At 38.4% G+C, this 9,113-nt stretch overlaps 1 long non-coding RNA gene across 1 annotated transcript in view; it reads left to right on the forward strand.

The window, feature by feature from the left end:
* LOC137095797 (uncharacterized) overlaps positions 1 to 5,694 on the forward strand; it is a 15,885-nt gene extending 10,191 nt beyond the window's left edge. Inside the window, exons 3-4 of the long non-coding RNA XR_010908916.1 lie at positions 1,320 to 1,378; positions 5,638 to 5,694. This is a non-coding gene — a long non-coding RNA (uncharacterized lncRNA). The remainder of the gene's footprint in view (positions 1 to 1,319; positions 1,379 to 5,637) is intronic.
* Positions 5,695 to 9,113: the final 3,419 nt, after the last annotated feature.

Here is a 9,113-nt window from a genome sequence, read left to right on the forward strand (position 1 = left end):
TACTGGAAATTGAAGTTGTTTGAAATTGAACATCATGTTGGTCAGAATGAGTGGTATACATGGAAGCAGTATGACTTCACCTTTATGAGGCCCATTCAGAATTATTGCTTCAATTAGATTGCTCGTCCATTTTTAAACTACTAATCATGTGTTATTACATAACTTTGACTGATTGATGTTTTGGAGTAATATAATGGGCACTCCAATTTTAAAATTCAGAATGTGTGATGGTAATCCAGAAACATCTAGAGAATTAAGAAATTCCATTGGAAAATTCACTACTTCAATGGATTTATATGTCACTGTTTCACCTGCAATTTTGTTTAAAATGATGTTCATCTCGTGTCCATAATTTTTAGTTGCTAGAATGGCTTTTCTGCTCAATCAAGTGATTTTGATAATTTGTTTTGGAAAACCTTGACTACTAATTCTTGTTTTGAATTCACGATGTTGCAGGAATTACATGGGAAGGTGATTTTTCCTGTTTTTGGAATTGTAGGTGCAGTGCCACTCGTACTATGGCAGGTGAAACCACTGGTGCTAAAAATCCCAAACACATTTACTTCCCCTGTTCTATTTGCATTGCCGATAGCATCCAATCACAGCTCAGCTCTTATTTCTTATACTGACTACTTTTCGAGTTTTGCGAGCACAAACATACGCAGGCTGAGATTTTATATATAAAGATATAAAAACATGAAAATTTTCTCCTTTTTGTTAAGACTGAGAGAGGTTTTGCACATTTTTGAAAGATTTTTTTTTATAATTTGGGACTTTTTTGTGGGGTAGGGAAATATTTTGCTTAAAAACTTAAGTGGGTCTACTTTTTCTACACACAAAAAAGTCTACTTTTTCTACACACAAAAAAGTCTGATATGCAAAATTTCCTTGGCAGTGGCATTTTTACAGAGACACCTTTCCCCCATGATAACTCTTGCAGGAGAGAATTTCCCTTCTGAGGAGTAGATTTCTCTCACGTCCTGTTGTCTTGCCCATGTTCTTAAATTGGAGTCGTTTCTAAGTCAGATGTTTGTAACTTGGGGACAGCCTGTGTAGGGTAGATTAGAAGTCCCCCTTCCCCCTATACATATAGATACATATACTAGCTTAGGTATGCAGAGATGTCCGGGTTGGGTATTTTGTACGGATAAGCATCTGAAATAATTTTTATTTGGTTCTGGATTTTAAGAATGGTCCCTGTAGTAATACATATGGCTCTTTGGCAGTAGGATACACACAGGTCTTTCAATGCTCTGCTATAATACTTGCTATTTCAACTAATTGTGAATAATTATAATTGATTATTTTCTTTTATTCAGTTCAAATGTGTGCCTCTGATGAACAGCTTAGTGTGAACACCATGCCAGGACATACCAAGGTAAAAGACACCTTTGTATGCGTAAGTGCATACATTGAAACAGTATACACTTCGGTATCACCTTGCCCAGAAAGATACAGTAAGGATATATGATAATGCATTGGATGAAAAAAAAATGGATTATCTGGTTTAGATGTTATCATCTTCTCAGGTTTCTTCTGGTCTATTATATGTTGATGATCCTATTCAATAATAATGTTCTGTTACTGCTTTATCTATGTATGTTGCAATGCATGCATTAACATTCAGGATCACATTTTGAGATAAGATGCAAGAGTAAGAAACAAAAAATATGTACCATGGCTGTTTAAGATTCCTTTCTTGCTATTTCTTGCCTTCGGATTCATTTCTTTATATGTACACTTGAACCTGGGGATAGGATGTTGCTAATTGAGAGCAATCTTGGATGAAAGAGGCTGGCATACCCTATAATTTTCAGGGTTGTCAATTGGAAACGAGGCTGAGAAAGGCTTTGTTCACTGTATGAAAAAGTTGGGCTTCACTGAACCTGGGACAGCCAGATGTATGTAAATTGCTTGCCAACATAGATACAACACAGATGTACAAGTGCTTCCTAAACCTCTTTCATGTTTGTTACATATTGATGTCACATAAAGCTTTTCTATATGCCTCTTCCTTTTTTAATTTGTAATGTGAAATGAAACACGAAGGTGCTTCGTTTGAAATGTGAGAGTTTAAAAACTCACTACGCAAAATGTTTTTAAAATATATCTCTTTCTTGAACACACAGGAAAGCTAGTTTTTTGAGCTAAATTAAGAATCATATTCTTTTTTATCGAGAAATGGTGCTTCTGTGCCTTATTCCAAAGCTTTTTTCTTTGGAAGGGAAAAAATGAATTCAAAACTCAGACAGGCATTTTTTTCCACCTCCTTTGGTATAACATTAAAAACCAGCATTGCATACACTGATATAACTTTCAGCGTAAGTCTAAAATTTGCTGAGTTCAAATGTAACCTCAGACATGAAAGAACAGTACCATATTTAAAATGAAGAACAATTTTAATCAACATAAACGTAAATTTGAGCCCCTGGTGGCACAACAGGTTAAACTGCTGAGCTGCTGAACTTGCTGACCAAAAGGGCAGTGGTTCGAATCCAGGGAGTGGGGTGAGCTCCCTCTGTTAACCCCAGCTTCTACCAACCTAGCAGTTCGAAAACATGCAAATGTGGGTAGATCTATAGGTACCGCTTCAGCGGGAAGGTAACAGTGCTCCATGCAGTCATGCCAGCCACATGACCTTGTTGGAGGCATCTATGGACAACGCCGGCTCTTCGGCTTAGAAAAGGAGATGAGCACCACCCCCCAGAGTCAGACACGACTAGACTTAATGTCAAGGGGAAACCTTTACTTTTACTAAACTTAGCAGTATTTCAGTTCAGTGGGAATTGTGGGCCTGCTTTTGGCTGATGAGTAGTCAAGTTAATTAGAATGGCTGTTATTATTTATTTCAGATATTTGTACCCCACCCTTCTCAACCCCCCCCCCGGGGGGGGGGGGGCTACTCAGGGCGGCTTCCAGCCGGCAACAATTTGATGTCTCCATGTGCACATAATAAAATACATAATAAAATCCAATAATTACATACAGTTGAAAACGTTAAATCAAGTCAATTAAAATCTGTTTAAATATAACAGCCTGGTGGTTTTATCTAAGCCGATTTCTGTGGTTAGAGACTCCATCAAGCTTGTCCATAGTCCATTTCCATAGCGATTGTCATCATTGTCATTATCATTATCAGCATGATTACCTTAAGGTCTGCTCCCATATCCACATTTTTAACTTCTTTCTGAAGGAAAGGAGGGCGTAGATAACCTGATTTTGCCGGGGAGCCAATTCCACAGGCGGAGGGCCACCACCCAGAAGGCCCTGTCCCTCATCCCTGCCAAACGCATTTGCGACAAAGGCGGGCTCGAGAGCAGGGCCTCCCCCAAAACTCTGAGGTGGGACGTAAGTGAAGATACATTTGGACAGGTACACTGGGCTGGAACCGTATAAGGTATATGTGCCTTCAAGTCATTTCAGTCTAAAGTTTAGGGTGAGGGTGGGGGCTGAGTAAATGACCTTGGAGGGCCACATCTCGCCTGTTGGGCTTAGTTTGGAGACCCTTGATCTAACCCAATATTGTTTAGCTACTATTTCTGATGTAAATGAATCTTTCATGGCAATATTGGGTGATCAGATGTGCAATTTTTGGATATGGTTCAGTGAACCTTCTATGGGACTCCTCAGTGTCCTGGTGTTTGGATGAGGTTGACACCAGCTGATGCCATGAATAAGGAAGGTTCACAATAAAAACCTCTGTGATATTTCCCTAGTAGCAACTAGCAGGGAAATTTACATTACCAGATTATTGAACTGGCAACAGCCTGAATGTACAACTGCAAGACAGCTATGATGGCTCTTTGGTCATGTGGAGAGATAGCGGAATGCCACAACACTACAGTTGTGACATAGTGCACACACAAAGACAGAGATAGATGGTTGGATGGACAAATGATCAATGAGGTTTCAAGCGATAGTACTCAGAAAATATGATATGAGATAGCATTGCTACGAGACAACCACAGCTTACTTTAAAAAAAAACTGTATGAAAAAGTGTGTGCACATGGTGAAGAAGTTGGAGTGGGTCAAAGTTACCTTCAGCATCAAAGTGGGAAAAGACAAAAGTGTGAACTGGCATTGGACTGCAAGTAGTTGTATGATAAACATTTCAGAGTCAACAAACTTGTAATTAATGTATTGTCAAAGGCTTTCATGGCTGGAATCACTAGGTTCTTGTGGGGTTTTTCGGGCTATAGGGCCATGTTCTAGAGAACATGTTCAAGTTCTCTAGAACATGGCCCTATAGCCCGAAAACCCCCACAAGAACCTAAACTAGTAATTTTAGCAGAATTAATCACCTTTTGTATACTAAATAGGGCTTAAATGCCCATTTGTCTTAAATTGGCATTTAAGCCCTATACAGTATAGAAAAGGTGATTAATTGCATTATCAAGGGAGGTCAGAACAATATATTGTTGTCAGGAACACACATTCTTCTTTGTGGTGTTGAAGGCTTTCACTGGGTTGCTGTTAGTTTTCTGTGCTGTATGGACATATTCCAGAAGCATTCTCTCCTGACATTTCACTTACATTTGTGGCAGGAATCCTCAGAGGATGTGAGATCTGTTGGAAATTAGGCAAGTGGGGTATATATATCTGTGGAATAATATCCAGAATGGGGGAAAGAACTCTTTGTCTGTTTGAGGCAGGTGTGAATGTTGCAATTGACCACCTTGATTAGCATTGAATAGCCTTGCATCTTCACAGCCTGGCTGCTTCCTGCCTGAGAAAATCCTTTTTGGGAGACGTTAACTGGCCCTCATTGTTTCTTGTCTGGAATTCCCCTGTTTTCTGAGTGTTGTTCTTTATTTACTCTTCTGATTTTAGCGTTTTTAAATACGTTTATCCAGATTTTGTCCATTTTCATGGTTTCCTCCTTTCTGTGGACTTCAATGGCTTCTCTGTGTTTTCTGACATGGTGGTTGTTAGGGTGGTCCAGCATTTCTGTGTTCTCAAATAGTATGTTGTGTCCAGGTTGGTTCATCAGGTGCTCTGTTATGGCTGACTTCTCTGGTTGACTTAGTCTGCAGTGCCTTTCATGTTCCTTGATTCGCATTTGGGTGCTGCGTTTGGTGGTCTCTACGTAGACTTGTCCACAGCTACATGGTATACGGTAGCCTCTTTCAGAGGTGAGAGTATCCCTCTTGTCCTTTGCTGAATGTAGCAATTGTTGGATTTTTTTTTTAGTGGGTCTGTAGATAGTTTGTAGGTTGTTTCCTCATCAGCTTCCCTATGCGGTCAGTGGTTCCCTTGATGTCTGGTAAGAACACTTTTTTTCTGGGTGGATCTTTGTCTTGACTCTTGTGGCTTGTTCTTGGTCTTGCAGCTCTTCTGATGTCTGAGGTGGAGTATCCATTGTCCTGTAGAGCCCAGTTGAAGTGGTTCAGTTCATCTTGGAGGAGGTGCGCGTCGCACATTCTTAAAATCGCACATAAATATGTAAAGTTACAAATATTTGAAATCACACCTTTCAACTAAATACAACACATGTGCAGCAGGAAAGGACAAATAAAACATAGACAGCTTGTGCAAATATATAAGTTTTCAACTGATGCCTGAAAGAGAAGAGTGTGTAGACAACTGGAAGGAAGTTTTACAGGTGGGTTACTCTGTTTGATCTTGTTGCCCTACAGGCCATGCTATGCTAGGATGCCAGAAAAAGCATATCCAAGTCTCGTTCAAAACCACAGGTAAGTTAGTTTTGTGGAAGAAATGTGCTATTGTTTCATTTGTATTTCCATTTGTTACTCTAATTCTCTAACCTGTTCACACCATATTTCTCAACTCCCACCTAGTTCTCATGAAAGTTATGTAAAATGGCATGTTGCAATATTTCTGTGTGCTTTGCTAAAGAGCAGTGTGTTTGTGCAAGCATTGCCCACTGGCAGCTTCAGGCATCAAATCCCATATAGGCTCTGCATTTTGATAAGGTTTTACTTGTTTTACCTACTTGAAATACAGAAGCGAGTTCAAGAATTTAACAAGTTCTGTAAGCTATATAAAGTGTGATTTTTTTCCCTTGGGAAATTTTGCTTTAAAGACATTCCAGAATCCATAGGTTTTGAATGTGGAAAAAAGTATAATACTAATATCTTTTCATGAACACAACATCTTGTAAAATACAGAGCAATTTATAATCTATATACTGCTCTGCATGAGTGCCCAGTTTAAAAGAACAAAAAACTGATCTGCAGAGATGCCAAATTTAAAAGAGCCCTATTTCTTGCTGACAAGGAGATCTTCAGTACCTGCCTCTTAAAGGGACAGAGTATTACTTCTGCCTAGATCAGGGGTTCTTTACCAGGGGTCACAAACTTGAATTGAAAAAAAATATGAATGTATTATACTTATTTTTATTTTCTCTGACCTCTAACTGAAATCTAGTATTCCCTTCACTTATGAGTGTATGCAATAAATTATAATAGTTGTTGGGTATTGAAATGATGAGAAGTTGTATAGCATAATTTTGAATAATCCTAAAATTTTATGTAAATGTTTATGACACCATGTTGAGTGTCATAAAACTATCTGTCGTTACATTATGAGAAGGGTTCTGTAGTTTTCGCCTGACTGGCAAAGGGGTCTGTGGAACAAAAAGGTTAAGAACTTTGGCCTTGATGAAATAGTATTTTATCCAGATTGTAGCATTATCTATTATGAAGTTTTCTAATGAGGACTTGATTTTGAAATAGATTTCCAGCTGTTTGTAGGCTGAAGTAATGTCAAATTTTATGAATTTCCTGAGGCTGGGGCAGCCAGCAGTGAATTGACAACAAGCTCTAGATGTGTGACTGGTTTTAGTGCCTTATCTACACTTCCTATTGACTTAAATATGAGATTTCAGGTTAGCATCAATAAGGAGAACTCAGTTTGTGGCTCAGTAACCACATATCTAATGAAAGAGTTTAACCACAAACAAATCTTTGGGTGCAAGCCAGTGAAGCAATACAGATTTCCATATAGATGACTGACATTCAGGGTACCTTAGGATATCACCAGTGGCCCTTCATACTCTCCTGTCTGTCAGTGGATGCATGCAGAAGTGGAACACTTGCAGCTTATATATTGATTTCTTAAAGCGTGATCCGACTTCTTTCTAGAAGGCTTTTAAAATACTTTTGAGTAACATTAAGAAGTACAGGCAGTCCCTGGGTTACAAACATCTGACTTAGAAACGACTCATGGGGATGAGGTACCAGGAAGTGACAGAAATCTACCCCTCAGAAGAGAAATTCACCCCTGGGAAAGTCATCCTGGGGAAAAGGTGTGTCAGCTGAAGCTTTATCACCTATCCTTGTTTCCACAACAAGCCAAATTTCTCAAAATCCAATTATCACAGAGATAGGAAGTGAGGTGGAATCTTCTGAACAGGATCACAGACAGCAAGACACACACCATAGGAGTGTTAACCCTTCCCTATGCTATCTAAAACAAAATATACCCTATTTACTTGAATCTAATGCTCACCTTTTTTGGCTAAATTAACTTGCCAAAATTAGGGTGTGCATTAGATTCACGTCATACAGTAATAGAGCCCTGTACTTTCACTAATGTGCTCTCTTAAATGTGGGTTTAAGGAACTAGTGAAGCAAGTGTTGTGAGGTAACAGTTAGTAATGAATGTTTTTGACCTGCAGGCTGACAACAGGATTGAACATGTCCTTTTACACCTGTTGAGCTGCAATGCTAACTGGGTAGCAGTGGCTGGCAAAAATCAAGGAAACCCTAGCATCCTTGATGCTTTGAAATATTAAATATTCTTTTGTGATAAGAGTCACAAGGAGCTGGTTGGCTGAGTGTGAGATTCTTTAATGTGACTCAATGCTGCCATAATTCTTTCAGGTTTTAATTTTGACAGGAGTAATTTGCAAAATGACGATGTAACTATGTAATTGTGAAATTCCTCTGACTTGATGTATTGCAGTGTATTAATTTTGCATTACAATTATAGTTGATATTTATGAAAACCTGTGTAATTTTCGCCTGTGTTACTATGGCTTACTTCACTGATATTTGGGGAAATTTATGGCCTCTGGGACCCAGTTCTGGGTTTTTGAAGGACTAGATTTCTCCAACTTTAAAAATAAAATAGAAAAAAAGCTGAAAAGGATATACACAAAATCTCCCCAACTGCCCGAGGGAGTGGGAAAAACAGTCCTCTCTGCAATTGCCCATCCCTCTTGTACCAAAAAGGTGTTCAAGGCTAAAAAGACTATTATCCATTTGTTCAGTATCTTTATGGACACACACTTTACAGACACCAATTTCAAGAAGAATTTTCCCCCAGAAGCCAACTTACATATTTTAGGAGATTATTTTATAATTCTTAGAGCTAGGTGTTGCTCCGATTCTTTGTCTTTTAAAAAGACATCAAGGCCCTATTGGCATTTAAAAATTGTATTATAGCACAATATTTAATGAAATTTTATTGTTTTAAGACACGTTGTGTTAATTATGTTTCATGTACACAATGGTTCTGGCAAAAAGGTAATATGAAATTACTACTTCTGTGAGTAAAAACTATAAAGTTTATCTTGGTGTTCAAGATCTGTTAGATCTGAAACAGTTTCTGCCGATGGCCATTATAGAACATAATGAACAGGAAATAAATGCTGGGATTCCATGGATTTTTACGTTTTATATTTCGGGGCTGCCTTAAAACCGTTGCCACTTGGGTGGTTTATAAACATTTAAATAAAGACATATTTCAAAAACACGTAATCTATGCTCAAATCAGGAGAAGCAGGAAATTCACCCTATGTGACTTTTGCTTTTCAGCTGCAATTTTCAAAATTCATTTGAAGTTGTTAGATGTTTTTGTGGGAGACGTTTCAAAGGCTGGCAGCCTGATATCACAGAATAGCTGGTTGTTCCAACATGTCCAATTGTTCACAGTCTCTAGTCATCTTGTATGCAATATAGTCTTGCTACAGAGTCTTCATGTTACTCATCGACTCTGGTTTTCATAATAATTACAGTTGAAATTCAAGTATAAGTTCTATTCTTTCCCAAAGAACTTGGGGTTTCTCTTGCAAATCACACATGCTCCCTTTTCCCAGGTACATCTTTGAACTATTTACATTTTATGCCATCCCCCTCTTTTATAATGT

This window comes from Anolis sagrei, chromosome 1 (genome assembly GCF_037176765.1).
Source record: "Anolis sagrei isolate rAnoSag1 chromosome 1, rAnoSag1.mat, whole genome shotgun sequence".
Taxonomy (NCBI): domain Eukaryota; kingdom Metazoa; phylum Chordata; class Lepidosauria; order Squamata; family Dactyloidae; genus Anolis; species Anolis sagrei.